We start from the raw sequence: 22,047 nt of genomic DNA on the forward strand, positions 1-22,047 counted from the left end.
GCAATAAATGCCTTCACTTTTCTGTCCTTCACATCAGGCTTCAATATTCTTTCCTAAGGAAAACTTGTTTTCAGTTATCCTTAGTCTCAACAGGGGTTGCAAATTGAAAGAGAGGTGCTAGGTTTTGAAGCACAGTCGCTTTTTTAGTCATGAACGGAAAAGAGAATTGCTAATACAGATAAAATTTAAAGTAAAGATGATATGCTTTAACATAAAGAGGATTCAAAATGAAAATTGGCATTGCCTGCATTTATATTTTATGCTATTTTTCTTTTGATATAAGAAGGCAAAAATTTTCAATTTTTTTATTTTTATGAAAATAACTCCCTGGCTTAAACATTGTCACCTATAGAAGGCATGTGTAGCCAGTTCTAATTCAAATACGCATATATTTATTCAAATACATATAAAAGTATATATTATATATAGTGTTAAAATATTTTTATTATTATTCAGAAGCAATTTACAGAGCTTCTATTATGTCCAGGCATCATACAAGGTGTGTTGATATTAGGTGAATAAAATCCGACCTGGATCTTGCCTTTAAGTAGAGGAGAAACTATGACACCTACTAACTATAACAGAAAACAATATGGTACTATGAGCATATGCAAGAAGAGGATATAATACAGTTGATTTCCTGAGGAAATGTGATTTGAGATGGAATCCAGAGGTTGCATAGTGATTAAACAACTCAAAGCAAATAAACTTGAAGAATCCTTATAAATATTATAAGCAAGATTAGTGCATGTGAAAATCTTTTAACAGGATGATGTAAGACACAGTCGAATGTGAACAAAGTTCAGTATGGAAAGAGAGAAGCAGGTTGTAAAAGCAACTGTTAATTTCTAACCGAAACATGTCATTCTTCACATACATTCTCTCGTGTTTCACACACAGCAATTTCCCATCTTATCTTACAATCATGTGTGGCCACGTGACTGAACTTTAGCTAATGAGAAATGGATGGAATTTATATGTACTGATTCCAGGTGGAGTCTAGTAAACTCTCCTCTTATACTTCTCCAGACTGGTTGCCTTTCCACCACCTAGTTGGATCTCCAACTAGGGCATGACTATGGGCATTATGTGTTGAGATAGGCAAAGTATTCATCTGCTTCTGTTACTAAGTGATGACATGGAGTAGTATTTCTAAATCATTGGTGTGCGACAGAATCATTCACAAAATTAGTAAATCACAGATGATTAGGCGCTGCCCCAGAGTTTCTTGTACATTAGGTCTAAGATCTGAGAATGTGTGTTCATAACAAGTTCACAGATAATAATAATGCTGTTGGTCAAGGAACCACAGTTTGAGAACCATTTGCATACAGCAGAGTACTTCCTCTTTCCTAAAAACACCCTGAATATTATTGAGTGTGTAAGAGAAACAGTTTATCTCTTTTCTATTGTATATATTTGGCTTGCTTGTTAAAAAGGAAACATTACCTGAATTGTCAATACGGAACTTCGTGTAATATAAAGTGGATAGTCTTCTTTGAAAAGATGCCTAGTCTCCGGTCACTACCACTGCTTTACACAGTCAGCATGTGACTCAGTTCTGATTAATGTTAGGAAAGAGGGAATTTGTTGTGAATGATTAGAAACTTACTTTAAATTGCACATCCACATAGCAGGTATTGTGGAGATGGTCAGTTTCTGCCTTGTCTGAAGCCGATGCCTAGACCTCCTGCAGTCACCTCATGATAATGAGAAAAGACAAAATGAGGGCAAAGCCATGTCAATAAGCACGACAAAGCTGCTCTTCAGAATGGAAATCTTGCCCAGAATAGTGGAATGGAGACCAGATGCACTGACGTTAGAAACCAAACCAATTCAAGGGTTGTGCTAGATGGCAATATTTCAGTGCTTCTTATCCTATTAGTTAAAAACTGTATGCATTATTATATATATGTGTGTGTATGCATACGTATGTTACTTTTATATATATGTACTTTTATATATACATACTTATCTATATATATGTGTGTGTGTTACTTTTAAGTTATTTCTGTAAGTAAAATCAAGGCCGGGTGTGGTGGCTCACGCCTGTAATCCCAGCACTTTGGGAGGCTGAGGCAGGTAGATCATGAGGTCAACAGAACGAGACCATTCTGACCAAGACGGTGAAACCCCATCTCTACTAAAAATACAAAAATTAGCCAGCGTGGTGGCACGTGCCTGTAGTCCCAGTTACTTGGGAGAGTGAGGCAGAAGAATCACTTGAACCCGAGAGGAACAGGTTGCAGTGGGCAGAGATCGCGCCGCTGCACTCCAGCCTGGCAATAGAGTAAGACTTCCTCTAAAAAAAAAAAAAAAAAAAAAAAAATCAAATAGAACAAAGGAGATACATGTTGAAATAATGAACCATTATCTAGTTTGTTCAGATGAATACTCAATTTTTTCTTCCATGAGTAGTTACCTAAAATTTTTTCAGGGCTGCTAAAGCTGAGAAATTAATCACTCCAGCTCCAGCAGACTAAGAATAACTCATATTATTAATATCTTATACTAATTTAACTTATCTTGCAATATTTACCCTAAAGTATGTAACTTTGATATTGTTACTATTTGAGGCATAAAATGCCATTACTGCTGGTTCAAATCACTAATTCTATAGAAAGTTTCATGAAAGATAGCAAAAACAAGTTATTCTTAATATATTAGATAGTTGTAAGATTTGCATTATTGACAATGAACTTAAATGAAAAATCTTGACTTGAGCTTTAAGAGATTATTCATCAGTTAAATCAATTTTTCCAGAGTAAATAACGTAATTTATGTAAACATGCTTGATACAAAGTTCATGGACAAAGTCTCAAGGCATTTCTGAGAGGAAAAAACAAATAAAAGTGAAAGAAGATAAACTCGAGATAATTAAATTTCAATGTTAACAAGTCTAAAATTTTCAAGTATTCAATTTATTAATTATTAAGATCATGAATTACTAATTATCTTTTTTCTTACAATAGATGGCATTTTCTTCCTTCCACCAAAAATCAACTCACTCACTTTTTCTCTGGATCCTGGTCTTTCTCTTTCTTCAGAATTTTAAATATTTCTTATTTCTACTAAGTGTTCAACCTCACTCTCTTACCTGTTTTTATCTTTTAATCACTTAAAGTTTCTATTTTTTCCCATCTAAAAAAGAGAAAAGGAAAAATGCATCACCAACAAATCTGAACAATTCATTCAGTCTCTCTTATTACCTCATCTTTCTCTTCCTTTATATAGCCAGACTTACTTGAAAGTAAATATCAACATTAAAAATTCAAATGACTACCACAGCAACTTACTAGGTAAACTGTGATGGCCCCCAAATTTCTATTTTACTTGTATACTTTTTCTATAAGCTTAGTATTGATTATTAATCATATATCAACATGTTTCCACTTCTTGAAGTCATATTCTTCCTTCACCTTTCTTAATATAGGTGGAACTTTTAATAATTTGTCTGTTTTTGTTAGAGGCAGTGGATGAAGCAATATTTTTACCTCTTAATTTTTCAATAAGAAAACATGACCATGAACAATATGCAAAATAGCAAGTGATATCCAACTCGGTGTCAAGGAGATTGCAAAGAACAGTTGGCATAGAGGCAAATTCTAGAGCAGTGCAATTCAAAATCACATTTGTGGACTCTGCTGACATAGACACACTTTGTTAATGGTACTTACAGAAATAAGTATAGAAATTGAAAATAGACTTTTATCTTATCTCTTTACTGATTGACAGTTTTAAAGAGCTATATGTGATTATCTCATTGTGAACCAATAAAAAAACCAGACCCCACTCAGAGAAACAATTTCCAAAGAACACTATCCATTGAATAGAGATAGCAGGTACTCAGTTGTAGCCATTCTTATTGTCTATGGTGTAATGTGAGATAATACATTATTGAATTATTAGATTTTTCAAGAAAAGCCAAGGATCTGAAAGTTTATATAAAACAATTTCATGTTTAATATTGTTAACTAATGCCATTGAAATAACAGACTCATCATAGTGGGTTAAATGCATTCTATAGTGCCTTTCTGGTAAACAATCTTTCTCTCAATACCTCCTATTCCAGTATCAAAATACTGCAAATTGTATTGTGTTTTCATATTCTACTAAGACTGTTCTCATTAATGTCATCATTAATCTTCATGTGGCTAAATACAGTAAATATATTTTAAATTTTCACCGTATTCTATATCTTAGCAGAATAGGGCACCCTTAATCTGTACTAACAACTTCAAGTACTTTTTTTTCCCTTTAGGTTTCCTTCCACGTCTCCAGGAGTTCTTTTTCAACTATATTTATTGACTTTTTTTCTCCAAGTTTACTTTTAAATGTTGGAGTAAATCAACTCTCTTCCTACATTAGAATCTCATCTAAGACATCTCATGTTTTCCTTTGACTTAATTTACCATCTGATGCAGACAGGACACATATTTATATAAGAAGCCCAGATTGACATTTCTTGCATATTTTAAATACCCTTCATAAATATCTCCAATGTATTTTATTAGTCATTAACTCTTACTTATTGCAACTCCTAGATATTGCTGATTTCAATCTAGTTTGATGTACCTTTATTGTCCCTATGTAAAACAAGCTGTATTGTAAACACACTTACTGATTACATTACCAGTAAGAAATTCAGTGAATGTATTGCCCACTTTTTATATATTATACACAGCCCAGCCAGAATAGTTTATTGTAAACAGTCATGTGAATTAGGGAATTTGCTCTTCACATAATTCAGTCTTCGCCTTTTCCCTTTAGAGAAATAGGAAGCACTAGCCTCCATTTTCTTATGTGTTTCTCTTCACACTTGTGTTGTGTCTTTTTCTCACTTGTCATTTAGGATCCATCCAAAGCTTGGTTTCTTTTATTGTCTCAAATGGACTTTTCTATTTCCTATCTCAGTCATTTCACTTTACCATTTCTTTTTCTTGAAATGTTCTTTCCACTTCCTCAGTTAACTCCAGCTTTTTTTTCCCCCTCAAGAATCTTTTCTTCTCATTCACTCCATTTTCAAGACTTGTTGAAGTCCATGGCTTCCACATTCCCATAGCTCCTTGGGTTTTCTCTTGATGACACTTGCATTCATTTATTCACATCTATTTTCCTCATTACACTATAATTATATTATAGATTATATTACACTATAATCTCCATGCAGGCAGCCATTGCACTGATTTTCTCTTAAACAACTTGAAATTTCTCCTATATAGTGCATGTCACACATATATCTGTAAAATGCATGAATAGATGTTTCCAAATTTGGGTGGAAGTGAAGCTAGCTTTCTTTTATTTTTATTTTCTTCTTTCTTTTAACTCTACAAAATAAACAATTACTGATTACACATTTAAACTATGTTCACATGTTCTAATATATTTAACCTATTAAATATTCTATTGATATTCGAATATGATTTTATAAACCACAAAAAATTTACCTTTTATTTGTTTTATTTGGCTAGTTAAGACATGCATATACAAATACATCTTGTTTTTAAAAAATATTGAAACAATTGCATATGTATTTTAATTTTACTCTAACTGGTATATGTATTCCATAAAGTTTATCAAAAGTAACTTATTATTACTGTATACATGTGTGTGTGTAAAACCAGATAAAATATAAAGTTATTTTCAGAAAGTCAAGATTCTGGTATTGACTCCAGGTAAACATCATTGATAGTTCATTAAACTATCCCGCCTTTTGATTTCTATCCATGTAAAATGGGAAATGGAAAAATGGAACAGTCACAGCATAATTACTCCATATTTCTAATGAACTAATAAAATAATGTGAAATTCCTTTGTTAATTTTAAAATGTTAGTCAAATTGATCCTACCATTAATTATTATTAAATTAAACTTGTAAAATGCTTCCACATCTTTACTGTATATTAAACTCAGATGTAGCCCTGAAATATACAAGAAAAAGAGTTACAGATTATTTGTTATACTTTTAAAAATAGGTGTAATACTCTAATCTTTGGAGTGATATAGATCTGGTTTTTGCTCTCATTTTTGCATATTTAGACTGTCTCCACTCAAAAATTCCATACATAGTCTCACATATTTTCTCTTTAGACCAACCATCTAATTGCCATTTTCATTCTCTGCTTTATAAAAGCTGTCATTGGATAATGGAAGAATCAATCAAACTTTTTTTCCTTCATGTCCCTGCAGCAACAGAACTTTATTATTTTTACTTCAGTGACACTGAGAAGCTTGAATCAATATTGACAAAACATCAAGTCTTTTTGAAAAACTTTGCTATGATAGCACTCAAAGCTTAACCATTTCACATCTTTTATAGCCATAGAAACTCAAAATTTATTTTTCTCACAAACACATACATCTTAATCCCTTGGAAAATCATTCTGCTGCGTTTGAAATGCAGTTACCATAATTGACTTCCAAGGCACAGAACTGAGATTCATCTCCATATCTGAGAATAGAATCAAGCCCTAAACAAAGGGAACTTTACAATCAGGTTTTGAAGATTAATGTTTCTTTAGAAGGGGAAGCTGATTTCGGAAGCAATCTGATTTTCTTTCTGCTATTGATAGAAAAGTTGAGTTTCTAGCTGAACTAGTAGAAAAATTTATTTGTAGATCAATGGACACTTTAGCCCTGGAAATAATTTGCACTTAACCCTTATTGTTCATCGATATTGATCACTTGAAAACGCTCTGAACCACATGCATAACGAAACCTCTTCCTATTGAATTGCTATTAATATTATTCAATATGTTTTAATTTTTAAGCAGTAAGATAATTACTTAAATAGCTCACATACTTTACTATCCAATTCTATGATTACTCTAATAAATTATCTCAAAATCCAGCATCAGATCCCGGAAGCTGTTTTGTGGTTTGGTTCGTTTCGTTTGTTTTGGTTTGTTTCTTTGGCTCTTTTTGCCCTTTAGTGCTGAAAAAAAAAAAAAAAATACGTTATTTAACTGAATCTCCAGCATTGCCATTGAGTAATGCTCCTCAAACAGTACGTATCACTCAGTAGTTGATCTCATACTTAGTTATGAGCTTAAAACTTGAAAAGAGACAGAAAATCTGTAATGCAGTAAACAGGAAGTCAGACTATGGAGTGTGAATGCATAAGGATATTTGTTTTGTGAAACTCATTTACATGAGTCTTCTTTGGTCTTCAAAGCAACATGTGTTTTCACTAAATAGACTTGTGGTAAGTACCGAGACTGTGAGGCTGGCATTTTCCTCCTTTTACAAGTATGAATCCTAAGTTAAATCTCATTACACAGTGTAGCATAAAGAGTTGATAGATTTCTAACTGTAACTTAGGCCTCCCAATCACAGTTCCAGGGTTCTTTGTATTGTAGCATAGCATACTGCCTATTCCAATTTAAATATAAGTGTGGAGGTTCTCATCCTCTGTTTTTCCATGAGTTTTGGCTTTATATGTCAATTATTTTTTTCTGAATCCCTCGCTCTACTTTCTCTTCTTTGTAATCAGTGGCTTTAATATCTGAGATCACTGACTTCTATGTAAGAAAGCGTTACTGGGCCGGGCGCGGTGGCTCAAGCCTGTAATCCCAGCACTTTGGGAGGCCGAGACGGGTGGATCACGAGGTCAGCAGATCGAGACCATCCTGGCTAACATGGTGAAACCCCGTCTCTACTAAAAAATACAAAAAACTAGCCGGGCGAGATGGCGGGCGCCTGTAGTCCCAGCTACTTGGGAGGCTGAGGCAGGAGAATGGCGTGAACCCGGGAGGCGGAGCTTGCAGTGAGCTGAGATCCGGCCACTGCACTCCAGCCTGGGCGGCAGAGCGAGACTCCGCCTCAAAAAAAAAAAAAAAAAAAAAAAAAAAAAAAAGCGTTACTGTTTTTAAAACTAAATAGTATTTGTGATTTGCAAACTGTTGAATATTTAAATTGATGTTATTGTCATCAAAACCTTAAAATTAAAAAATAATTTAATCATGGTGCTTTTAAAAAGCACTGAGAGTAAATACTTCTATATGTATCTTTAAATTATGCAGGATTATATAGGCATCCAAATTATGTTCTCATAAAACCAATTTTATTTTTTAAAGTTATTTTTCCATAAAATCCAATTTTAATGTGCTTGAATTCATGGTTAAAACGATTCTTGATTTTTATATATGACTCATAATAATACCTGAATTAATCTTGGAGCCTGGAAAATTAGTAATAGCAGTTCTAAAAGGGAAAATAGGTCTATGTATGCATGTGTGTGTGTGTTTGTATGTGTGACACACATTTTTACACATTTAACAGAGAGAAATGAATTCTTATATCTATACCTATTTATTAATCTATGTAAAAGTAAATGGCACATCCTTTCAAATTAGCCTCATTTAATATGTCTGCATCTATATTATCATTTAAATTTTCTTTTTTAACAGCTATGTACTGAAAACAAACACAGACTTGATTTTCTCATATGCCACAAACGAACCCCTCACTTTCAATTTGTATTAGTCTAAGTATACAGTGGCTTGCAGAAGGAATTTTGTGCAAATAAGTTAGAACATAAGTCAAACCTCTTGTTTCAAAAGAGTCAAGCATGATAGAAAACACTAAATTTATTTAACCTCCATGTTCCATCTAGCAGAATTAAACTTTCCAAAGAGGAAAAACATAGATTGATGTTTTTAAAATTACTACAGGGTAGAAACTATGCTTCTAGAACTCTACAATAAGCCTAACTTATTGTCAGAAATTGTCCATAAAATTGACATTTTTAAGCAAATTTACATTCCTTCATCACTGTTATGCATGTTATTGCAGACAAAGTTGATGATTTGAATTCATGATTGATTTATGAGTGTTGTAGAAATGAGGCAGAAAATATTGGACTTTGTTGCCAAGGAGTTCACTTTGGGCAATCAATAATTACACTGAGGATTAGATTGTATGAATTTGGAAAAGTGTAGAAGAGTCCATGGCATCAGTAATTACAATGAAAATATAATTAATATCTTATGAAATGTGTTTTCGTATGTATTTCCTCCTCCAGATATTGTATTTTCTTTATGTCCATTTTCAGAGCTGGCTCATATTGCTGTATTGACATCTGTTTTAAAGTGAAGTAAGAAAAAAGAACTAAAGTAAATTTTTCTTTGAGTTTTATACATGAAAATAAAAATAAGTTGAGAATGCAATTTTTAAAATAATATTAATGCACTTCCATAAACACAATCTTTGTCACTAATCTATCTTTCTGTTAATAACTGGCCAGCTGAAAGTTGGCAAATCCATTCATTTTAAATGCTAGAGGCATAAGAAGTTCTTGTTGGATAGGTTATTTTGTTTTATTGGTTAATAAATAATACACATACATATACATATGTAAGCATATTATTCATTCTATAGTTCAGAGAGTTTTAACAATAAGATGTTCAAATCTTACCATCAGTAGCAACTCTAGAACTAAATCTTCTTTTAGTAGAAAGCTCCAAAGTTAAATACAGAGTTGTTAGGAATGTTGAAATTTCCTTTAAGCCTTACTACATGTCATTCAAATCAGAATATTTGATATCATTTTGTAACAATTTTAAGGAAATACAATTTATATAAATATTTTTAAATTATAAATTCATCTACTTATAATTTAAGTGCATGAATAAATTAAGTATATTTATAAGGTTGGTTACATACTATTTTCAGATTGAAATACTCTTCCAGCAATGTCAAAATTTTGCCTGATGTCTCCTAAAATGTTTATTTAGTGATGGAAACTAAAAATGTTTTAAATCCCCCTCAAATTGTTTTGCTTATGACCAGTAGATTAATCTTAGTAAAGAGATGTTTTCAAAATGTCATTCTCTATTTCAGGAATCTACAATCACTCTGCTTATAATCAAATAAAGTCCAAAATAAAATTATCTTAAAATGGATTTACCTTCGTGGATATTTGTGCTTTGAACATTTATACTCTGAATTTTTTTTGAGATAGAAAAAGCAACCTGGAAGACATTAATAAATTATTTCCTCACTGTATTAGAAAGTCCAGTATAAAGGAAATAAGAGCAGTGGAACCATAAATAGGAAATAAGTGGTGTCTATTTCAAAAATATGAGTATAAGAACAGTAAGTTTTGGTATATTTGAAATTGTGTTTTCATGACCAGTAAATTTGCATATCTAAACTCTTAAATAAATGGCATCCATCACTTCAAAAGGTGAATGAAAACTACCAACAATAAAAGGGTCGTTGTAACTTGAGTTTCCAAACTGGCTTTATTTTTCAAAACATAGCGAGGCATCATCTTAAGAGATAACTACTTCCCTGAAAGAAAATGTGGTTCAAGTTCATTAAGAGACCATTCCATATCCGAAGTGTAGGTTAACAACCTTCACGTACAAAAGGGAGAAATCAGAGTATTTTATTAATATAAAAGGAAATCCATCCCAACAGAGGTGGTGGAAAAATCTATTCATTATTGTTCCATAGATAGAGGAAAGAAAAAGAGAAAAAAACGGTAATACATTTACTCTAAGAGATCAGTGTCCTTGCTTTTTTCTACTTCTCTGAAAGGACCCTTAATAGGGGTCTGAAAGAAATATACAGACATAGTTTAAGGAAGCCTAGGGCATCAGAGATGATAGCTTGCTTTGCTTAGAAGAGTCTGGAGGTTTGTATACTTCATGATAAAGCCTCACATCCTTACATTCAGGCTGGCACAATACCCTGTATGTATAAATATTGAATCATTGTCCAAGGAAAGTGTTCTGTTGAATGAGTCTATGGAAGATCTCATGACTCGTGAGACACCGGGACTGATGCGTAGGTAATCCAGAAGTTCCTGCATGCTCAGGGTCATATGTGAGCTGAGAGGAGCCACGAACAGCAAATTCAGAAGCCAAAAAAACAGAGTTCACAACCTTTGTGATCAGAGTCAAATACACTTCATTTGCAGTGTTACGAAGAAAGAACCAGTTAAGACCAGTCCCATCTCATAGATACCAGTTCAGTGATAAAAATAGACAAACTGTGAGACAAACGTGGATTTGTGGCACTTCTATTTTACTGCCATCAGACTCCATCCTAAATATAACCAGATACTATCCTAGAGGTAAGTAGGAGGTGATGGGGGAAGGATGATGTGAAAACATGAACAATAATCATGAGACAGTTTATATAGAAGAAACTGAGATGTAATTAGCTGGCAAGTTGAATTCTCCTCTTTACCTTAATAAGGTGATCATCCAGAAGACAAATTAAGCACATTTCAGAAAATAAATAAACTAAATTTTATTTGAACATTTAAGTTGTTAACTCTTACTTGTTAAATAGTGTATTAGTTTCCTAATGCTTCTATAACAAATTACCATAAATTTAGTAGCTTAAAACAACATAAATGCATACAGTGCTGTGCGTCAGGGGTCACTAACTGCTGGGCCACACACTGGTACTTGTCTGTGGCTTATTAGGAGCCAGGGCACACAGCAGGAAGTGAGCGCCAGGCAAGCAAGCAAAGCTCTCTCTGTATTTTCAGCCTCTCCCCATTGCTTGCATTGCTGCCTGAGCTCTGTCTCCTGTCAGATCAGCAGTGGCATTAGATTCTCACAGGAGCAACAACCCTATTGTGAACTGTGCATGCGAGGGATCTAGGCTGTGCTCTCCTTAAGAGAATCTAATGCCTGATGATCCATCACTGTCTCCCACTGAGAGGTGAAGTCAACTGAGCTTCTGGGTCGAGTGGGGACTTGGAGAACTTTTCTGTCTAGCTAGAGGATTGTAAATGCACCAATCAGTACTGTGGAAAAATGCACCAATCAGCACTCTGTGTCTAGCTAAAGCATTGTAAATGCACCAATCAGCACTCTGTAAAAACGCACCAATCAGTGCTCTGTGTCTAGCTAAAGGATTGTAATGCACCAATTAGCACTCTAAAATGGACCAATCAGTAGGACATGGGCAGGGCCAAATAAGGGAATAAAAGCTGGCCACCCAAGCCAGCAGTGGCAACCCACTGGGGTCCCCTTCCATGCTGTGGAAGCTTTGTTCTTTCGCTCTTCACAATAAATCTTGCTGCTGCTCACTCTTTGGGTTCACACTACCTTTATGAGCTGTAACACTCACTGCAAAGGTCTGCGGCTTCACTCCTGAAGTCAGCAAGACCACGAACCCACCGGCAGGAACAAACAACTGTGGATGCGCCACCTTTAGCAGCTGTAACAGTCACTGTGAAGGTTTGCGGCTTCACTTCTGAAGTCAGCAAGACCACGAACCCATGAGAAGGAACAAAGTCCAGACACATCTGAATATCTGCAGGAACAAACTCCCGATACACCATCTTTAAGAACTGTTAACACTCACCGCAAGGGTCCATGGCTTCATTCTTGAAGTCAGTAAGACCAAGAACCCACCGGAAGGAACCAATTCCGGACACACCACCACCCCCAGATGAGACCTCTAGTTGCAAAAAAACAAGCTCTGGACTCCTAATGATTCTATGTGATGATGAGTTGTATAATTATTACAATGTAATAATAGTAGAAATAAAGTGCACAATATATATAATGAGCTTGAATCATCCCAAAACCATTACCCCTAATCCCAGTCCATGAAAAAATTGTCTTCCACAAAACTGGTCCCTGATGCCAAAAAGGTTGGGGACCACCGCTATAGGTCAGAGGCCTCAGTTAGCTAAAATAAAGGTGACAGTGAGGCTTCATTCCTTCTGATCATTCTTGGGGGGAAACTGTTCCCTTACCTTTGCCAGCTTCAGAGACTGCTTGCATTCCCTTCCTCATGACGTTTTGCTGCATCTTCAAAGTCAGCAATATAGCATCTTCAAATCTCTCTCTCTCTCTCTCTCTGGCACTCCTACTTCCCTTTTAAAAGGACTCCTTTGATTACATTGTTCCCAGGGGGATAATCTAAAATAATCTTTCCATCTCAAGGTCCTTAATCACATCTCCAAAATTCTTTTTGCCATGTAAACTGACATATTCACAGTTTTGGAGGATTAGACTGTGGATATCTTTGAGAGAGACACTTTCTGCCTATCACACATGTGACATGTATGTAAAAAAAATCCAAACATTCTTTCTAGCCCACAGGGATCTTTACTTAAATATTAAGAAAATAATTGAGATGTGTTGAATAAAGAATAAATATATCACACATATATAGGGTTACAGAATTTACAACTTATTCATTCCAAGACCACCTTCAAAAATTAAAATTAAGTTCTGTACCTAAGTACACAGTTGTGGCTATTGTTTTGGAATCTTTTGTTCATCCCTCACAAGATTAATTTAGAGCTCATTTTAGCCTTTGATGTGTGTTGAAGATAAATAATATAGAAACCTGGTCAGAGACAACTAATTTTCTCTTAATGTCTATACTCCTCATCATCATAAGTAACAAAACACAGATTTTTGTTCAGCAATATTTCCAAATTGAATAAAGCTTATATTTCTCAACTTCAATTTCAGATAGGTATGACCATGTTATTAGATTCTGAATTAAATTTATGTAAAGTAGTCTATCAGATGTCCGTGGACTGCTCTTTCGGAAAAAAAAAAAGAATACCTTTCTCTGTTATTTTCTTCTGGAAATTGCTAGTTTTTGTGTTATGAGGCATTATCTAGGAATGTAGAACAATAAGACAAGGGGCCCTGAGGTAATTTACCTCCAAAATGTCTACCTTTTCATTTCTATTTATAAGAAAAAGGTAAACTTTTATCCATTTTTACCAGTGTTAGTTTGAATTTATATGTTATATGTAATTGAATTTAAATCTAACTAAAGTAGGCCTCATAACAGATCAAAAATCTATTATGTCAGTGAAATACTTAGCCCAGCAAAGTAATATTTCTATACTAAGTGAAGAAACAAACCTGAAGACTTCTTTAATGAGCGGTTGCTAAGATTATGGAGAAGTGAGTACAGTTAAGAGGGCAAATATGAATAGATGGGTTTCTCCATACAAAGAGAAAATATTGTGATAAATGAATTTATGTTGCAATAGCTACATGCTTTTCTCATACATTTAAAATCTGTTAGCTAGTCTATAGGAACACAAGAACAACATAAAAGTGAGTCCAGAACTCAGCTTTCATGATAGCATCTAGCTGTTAGCTGTAGATTAAAAGACCACAAGAATGTGAGATGATGATGTACCTCCTAATTCGCTGGGGCACCTCATATGAGATGCCCATCTCCCAGTTGGCAAGAAAGTGGCAGAGCCACTGTAGCTGAAGAAGCTATGACACACGGGACAAAGGAATACCTCGTTAGTAACCAGAGTTGTTTAAAGGGTGCTAAGAGTAGTTCAATTGCCTGCATCATTGAATTCATAGATTAATATGCTTTTTTTTTTTTTTTAGTTTAATAGTAGTAGACTATACATACATTTCTATTATGAGAGCCTGAACATTTTTGGGCTACTTAAAAACTAAACAAGAAGATTAAATATTTGGCTTTATTTCTGAGGGCTATATTTTTATCATTTATTCAGGCATAGCAATGTGCATTTTATTAGAAGAATTATTCAAATTATCCGTATTTTGAACCTACATTACCCACTTGTAATTTTTTCCTTATGTAATCGGTAGCATTTTCTGTAGGATCAATCTTCTGTGGTCCTCAGTGTGCCATGCCCCTGCACCACTGCACATGCAGCTAATCCCCTGGTTAATACCCTTTCCATTCTTATTCATTTTATTACAGAATTTAAGAAGTTAGGAAAATATTTTATGAATAACTTCAGCAGAGAATATTCAAAAGTCTCTGGGATTATGTTAAAATTTTATACAGGTTATTCAGAAGATATCCATTTTTGTTTCACACACACACACAGCTGCAAAGATTAAACAGAAACAGAAATTTCTAGGCCGGGCACGGTGGCTCATGCCTGTAATCCCAGCACTTTGGGAGGACGAGGCGGGCAGATCATGAGATCAGGAGAGTGAGACCGTCCTGGCTGACACAGTGAAACTCCGTCTCTACTAAAAATACAAAAAGAATTAGCCAGGCTTGGTGGCGGGCACCTGTAGTCCCAGCTACTTGGGAGGCTGAGGCAGGAGAATAGCGTGAACCAGGGAGGCGGAGCTTGCAGTGAGTCGAGATTGTGCCACTGAACTCCAGCCTGGGCGACAGCAGAGCAAGATTCTGTCTTAAAAAAAAAAAAAAAGAAACAGAAATTTCTAAAATGTCTTGCATTATGTAATTTAAAAAACATGGTGTAATCTCCTAGCCACATTCCAAATTACTAAATTTCACTCCAGAATAGATGATCAATACACAGACAGATAATAGATAAACAAATATGCAGACACGTACATGTAAATTAAATATATATTTTATTTATATTTCACAATTTTATAGAAAATACTTGTATCTACATCTGTATCTGTAGCTATATTTACATACAGTGTGTTTGTATTTATTTTTATATTTCACCATCTTACATGTTTCTTTATGTATTATTTTTTCATTACAATTTCCTGTCCATTTTCTATTAACTTATCAAATGTACATATTTTTCCCTCTTGGGTTCTGGCATTCTTGTCATATTTATGAAGTTCTTTCTTATCCTATGTTTATATGTGCAATTAAATATATTGACTTCTATTTATATGTTAGAAATATTTTATATTTAATTTTTCTAGAATGCTTTGATAGCAAATGAAGAGCTACTTTTCCCAATAAAATATATCTTAACATTTATTTTTGAACAAATCTCATAATATCTGTCACCAGCTTCTACTGTACTTTCAGAAATGATTTTAATTTTATAAGGAACTGCAATTTCTTTGAGGCAAAATGAGAGGTAATTTTTCCGTTAGTAAATTCATCCATAGGGGACTTATTTTTGGCTCCTCAAAATCTTTACTGAAACCACATTTACTCCTCAACTTTATTTTTTTCTAACACATGTATCCCCCAGTCCTGAAATGTTCATTTTCTCAAAAATTGCAATCCCAAGCTTGGCAATGTCACTGCCATACCTGTCCAGCTTGTGAGTTCTTCTCAAACCTGTCAACCTGGGTCAGGATGCTCTTCCACTTTCCCACTTAATTCCGATGGGATGACAGTTCTGTTAAAAGTGTGCCCTCTGCTGAGGTCCAGGCAGAAACATAGAGTTTTAACTAGTCCAGGTGAGCACAAAATCTGAACAACCTCACAAAACATAACCAGAAGAAATTCCCAGCTCCATTGGCCCTATTTCAACATTCAAAAAACACCATCCATTAATCAAAAGTAATTTAAAATAATTCTAATATTCTTGGATCTCTTGAAACTCAAAGTACAGTACTTCACAAATGCTTGTTGCTCTTCCTCTGATTCTCCACATCTCTCATCCATGAGGTGGCCTTCAATCTCTCTCTCCCTCTAACACACTTCCCCTCACTCAGCGTCACTCACAGGACCCGACCACATGGCCCTCTGCTTTCCTCCTTTTGTCTATTTCTTTCCATTTTCTTTTTCTCTCAGTAGCAAATATGTCTGTGCCTGCAAACACCCCATTTCTACTTTTGTCCTATCCTGCTCTAATTAATTTGATTTGCATCATAAATTATAACACTGTGTATGTGTGTGTGTGTATATGAGAGAGAGAGAACCAAGTAGTAATTACCAAAGTGTCCTTCATAGGTAAAACTTACTAAGTCTACCAATCCTTATACGAATTTTTGGTTTATTTTTATTATTTGTTGTATTGCATTTTTATATGGAAATAGAGCTAGAGACATACTGCCAACTCCAATTTCTCATTATAAAAGATGAGAATTTAATATAATTTTGCTTTTATTTTAAAAAGGAGAACTCTATAGCTGTTCCTCGAGTATACCTCAAGAATTCAAAGATTCAAATTATATTTTATTTGCACATTTTCAGTTTACTGATTTTGAAATTTAAAAGAAGGACTTATTTAGTATTTCTTCTTAATTAGAATGACTAATTTAATGTTTATTCCCTTGGGTTTGTTTGTTAATAATTTGATTTAGGTGCATCTGTCGTAAAATTTAGAGATTAATATTTTTTTAATCCCAGTTGAAGTTAACGCCTTTATTGGGGAGGTTAAAATGCTGATATTTATTGTTTTAATGTGTTTATTTTGTTATTGCTATCTTTGTAGCTTTGGGTTTTTCCACCATCTCTTTCCATTGTTTATGTTTTTTTAATTTTAATAACATATTTTTGTTTTTTCAGTATTATATAAGCAATACATACTGTTTTTAAAATGTAAATACAATTATTTACATTTAATTATTTAAGCAATGTATTACTAATTGTTAAAATACTGAATGATGTTATGCCTTCTGTGTTTTCATTGTATATTTAAGTAGTTTACCATATTTTTCCAACAATTTTGCATCATTCAAAGCATTGATAACTTTCAATAAAATTGAAGTGCTGAATCATAATTAATTTTAATATTTTTACAGTGTATAGTCCTTGTTTTGAATTATACTTGGCTTTAATGTTGCTGAAAGCAAGAGCAATCTCAGACCAGTATACCTTACTGTGGAGATTATATATATATATATATCTCAATGCTTCGATGGAGCAAAAACTTTTTAAAAAATTTTTGTTTTTTAAAATTTCTTCTAAAGGAAACGGGATACAGGTGCAGAAAACGGGATACATGTGCAGAATGTGCAGATTTGTTACATAGGTATACATGTGCCATGGTGGTTTGCTGCACCTACTGACCTGGCCTCGAAGTTTCCTCCCCTCACCTCCCAGCCCCCAACAGACCCTGGTGAGTGTTGTTCCCCTCTCTGTGTCCATGTGTTCTCATTGTTCAACTCCTACTTATGAGTGAGAACATGCGGTGTTTGGTTTTCTGTTCTTGTGTTAGTTTGCTGAGAATGATGGTTTCCAGCTTCATCCATGTCCCTGCAAAGGACATGATCTCACTCCTTTTTATGGCTGCATAGATTTCTATGGTGTATATGTACCACATTTTCTTTTTTTTTTTTTATTTAAGTTCTAGGATAAATGTGCATAACGTTTATATCATGTATAACTCCCCAATGCAATCCCTCCCTCCTCCCCCCTCCCCATGATAGGCCCCAGTGTGTGATGTTCCCCTTCCCGAGTCCAAGTGATCTCATTGTTCAGTTCCCACCTATGAGTGAGAACATGCGGTGTTTGGTTTTCTCTTCTTGTGATAGTTTGCTAAGAATGATGGTTTCCAGCTGCATCCATGTCCCTACAAAGGATGCAAACTCATCCAATTTTATGGCTGCATAGTATTCCATGGTGTATATGTGCCCCATTTTCTTAATCCAGTCTGTCACAGATGGACATTTGGGTTGATTCCAAGTCTTTGCTATTGTGAATAGTGCCGCAATAAACATACGTGTGCATGTGTCTTTGTAGTAGAGTAATTTATAATCCTTTGGGTATATACCCAGTAGTGGGATGGCTGGGTCATATGGTACATCTAGTTCTAGATCCTTGAGGAATTGCTATACTGTTTTCCATAATGGTTGAACTAGTTTACAATCCCACCAACAGTGTAAAAGTGTTCCTATTTCTCCACATCCTCTTCAACACCTGTTGTTTCCTGACTTCTTAATGATTGCCATTCTAACTGGTGTGAGATGGTATCTCATTGTGGTTTTGATTTGCATTTCTCTGATGGCAAGTGATGATGAGCATTTTTTCATGTGTCTGTTGGCTGTATGGATGTCTTCTTTTGAGAAATGTCTGTTCATATCCTTTGCCCACTTTTTGATGGGGTTGTTTGTTTTTTTCTTGTACATTTGTTTGAGTTCTTTGTAGATTCTGGATATTAGCCCTTTGTCAGATGAGTAGGTTGCAAAAATTTTCTCCCATTCTGTAGGTTGCCTGTTCACTCTGATGGTAGTTTCTTTTGCTGTGCAAAAGCTCTTTAGTTTAATGAGATCCCATTTGTCAATTTTTGCTTTTGCTGCCGTTGCTTTTGGTGTTTTAGACATGAAGTCCTTGCCCATGCCTATGTCCTGAATGGTACTACCTAGATTTTCTTCTAGGGTTTTTATGGTATTAGGTCTAACGTTTAAGTCTCTAATCCATCTTGAATTAATTTTCGTATAAGGGGTAAGGAAAGGATCCAGTTTCAGCTTTCTACTTATGGCTAGCCAATTTTCCCAGCACCATTTATTAAATAGGGAATCCTTTCCCCATTTCTTGTTTCTCTCAGGTTTGTCAAAGATCAGATGGCTGTAGATGTGTGGTATTATTTCTGAGGACTCTGTTCTGTTCCATTGGTCTATATCTCTGTTGTGGTACCAGTACCATGCTGTTTTGGTACTGTAGCCTTGTAGTATAGTTTGAAGTCAGGTAGCATGACGCCTCCAGCTTTGTCCTTTTGACTTAGGATTGTCTTGGCAATTCGGGCTCTTTTTTGGTTCCATATGAACTTTAAAGCAGTTTTTTCCAATTCTGTGAAGAAAGTCATTGGTAGCTTGATGGGGATGGCATTGAATCTATAAATAACCTTGGCAGTATGGCCATTTTCACGATATTGATTCTTCCTATCCATGAGCATGATATGTTCTTCCATTTGTTTGTGTCCTCTTTGATTTCACTGAGCAGTGGTTGTAGTTCTCCTTGAAGAGGTCCTTTACATCCCTTGTAAGCTGGATTCCTAGGTATTTTATTCTCTTTGAAGCAATTGTGAATGGAAGTTCATTCATGACTTGGCTCTCTGCTTGTCTGTTACTGGTGTATAAGAATGCTTGTGATTTTTGCACATTAATTTTGTATCCTGAGACTTTGTTGAAGTTTCTTATCAGCTTAAGGAGATTTTGGGCTGAGACGATGGGATTTTCTAAATATACAATCATGTCATCTGCAAACAGGGACAATTTGACTTCTTCTTTTCCTAACTGGATACCCTTGATTTCTTTCTCTTGCCTGATTGCCCTAGCCAGAACTTCCAACACTATGTGGAATAGGAGTGGTGAGAGAGGGCATCCCTGTCTTGTGCCAGTTTTCAAAGGGAATTTTTCCAGTTTTTGCCCATTCAGTATGATATTGTCTGTGGGTTTGTCATAAATAGCTCTTATTATTTTGAGGTACGTTCCATCAATACCGAAATTATTGAGCGTTTTTAGCATAAAGGGCTGTTGAATTTTGTCAAAAGCCTTTTCTGCATCTATTGAGATAATCATGTGGTTCTTGTCTTTGGTTCTGTTTATATGCTGGATTACGTTTATTGATTTGCGAATGTTGAACCAGCCTTGCATCCCAGGGATGAAGCCCACTTGATCATGGTGGATAGCTTTTTGATGTGCTGCTGAATCCGGTTTGCCAGTATTTTATTGAGAATTTTTGCATCGATGTTCATCAGGGATATTGGTCTAAAATTCTCTTTTTTTGTTGTGTCTCTGCCAGGCTTTGGTATCAGGATGATGTTGGCCTCATAAAATGAGTTAGGGAGGATTCCCTCTTTTTCTATTGATTGGAATAGTTTCAGAAGGAATGGTACCAGCTCCTCCTTGTACCTCTGGTAGAATTCAGCTGTGAATCCATCTGGTCCTGGACTTTTTTTGGTGGGTAGGCTATTAATTGTTGTCTCAATTTCAGAGCCTGCTATTGGTCTATTCAGGGATTCAACTTCTTCCTGGTTTAGTCTTGGGAGAGTGTAAGTGTCCAGGAAATTATCCATTTCTTCTAGATTTTCTAGTTGATTTGCGTAGAGGCATTTATAGTATTCTCTGATGGTTGTTTGTATTTCTGTGGGGTCGGTGGTGATATCCCCTTTATCTTTTTTTATTGCGTCTCTTTGATTCCTCTCTCTTTTCTTCTTTATTAGTCTAGCTAGCAGTCTGTCAATTTTGTTGATCTTTTCAAAAAACCAACTCCTGGATTCATTGATTTTTTGGAGGGTTTTTTGTGACTCTATCTCCTTCAGTTCTGCTCTGATCTTAGTTATTTCTTGCCTTCTGCTACCTTTTGAATGTGTTTGCTCTTGCCTCTCTAGTTCTTTTAATTGTGATGTTAGGGTGTCAATTTTAGATCCTTCCTGCTTTCTCTTGTGGGCATTTAGTGCTATAAATTTCCCTCTACACACTGCTTTAAATGTGTCAGAGATTCTGGTATGTTGTATCTTTGTTCTCATTGGTTTCAAAGAACATCTTTATTTCTGCTTTCATTTCGTTATGTACCCAGTAGTCATTCAGGAGCAGGTTGTTCAGTTTCCATGTAGTTGAGCGGTTTTGATTGAGTTTCTTAGTCCTGAGTTCTAGTTTGATTGCACTGTGGTCTGAGAGACAGTTTGTTATAATTTCTGTTCTTGTACATTTGCTGAGGAGTGCTTTACTTCCAACTATGTGGTCAATTTTGGAATAAGTGCGATGTGGTGCTGAGAAGAATGTATATTCTGTTGATTTGGGGTGGAGAGTTCTATAGATGTCTATTAGGTCTGCTTGGTGCAGAGCTGAGTTCAATTCCAGGATATCCTTGTTAACTTTCTGTCTCGTTGATCTGTCTAATGTTGACAGTGGAGTGTTGAAGTCTCCCATTATTATTGTATGGGAGTCTAAGTCTCTTTGTAGGTCTCTAAGGACTTGTTTTATGAATCTGGGTGCTCCTGTATTGGGTGCATAGATATTTAGGAGAGTTAGCTCTTCCTGTTGAATTGATCCCTTTACCATTATGTAATGGCCTTCTTTGTCTCTTTTGATCTTTGATGGTTTAAAGTCTGTTTTATCAGAGACTAGTATTGCAACCCCTGCTTTTTTTTGTTCTCCATTTGCTTGGTAGATCTTCCTCCATCCTTTGTTTTGAGCCTATGTATGTCTCTGCATGTGAGATGGGTCTCCTGAATACAGCAGACTGATGGGTCTTGACTCTTTATCCAGTTTGCCAGTCTGTGTCTTTTAATTGGAGCATTTAGTCCATTTACATTTAAGGTTAATATTGTTATGTGTGAACTTGATCCTGTCATTATGATATTAACTGGTTATTTTGCTCGTTAGTTGATGCAGTTTCTTCCTAGCCTCGATGGTCTTTACATTTTGGCATGTTTTTGCAATGGCTGGTACCGGTTGTTCCTTTCCATGTTTAGGGCTTCCTTCAGGGTCTCTTGTA

The sequence above is a fragment of the Trachypithecus francoisi genome, unplaced genomic scaffold (assembly GCF_009764315.1).
Source record: "Trachypithecus francoisi isolate TF-2019V2 unplaced genomic scaffold, Tfra_2.0 Lachesis_group14, whole genome shotgun sequence".
NCBI lineage: Eukaryota > Metazoa > Chordata > Mammalia > Primates > Cercopithecidae > Trachypithecus > Trachypithecus francoisi.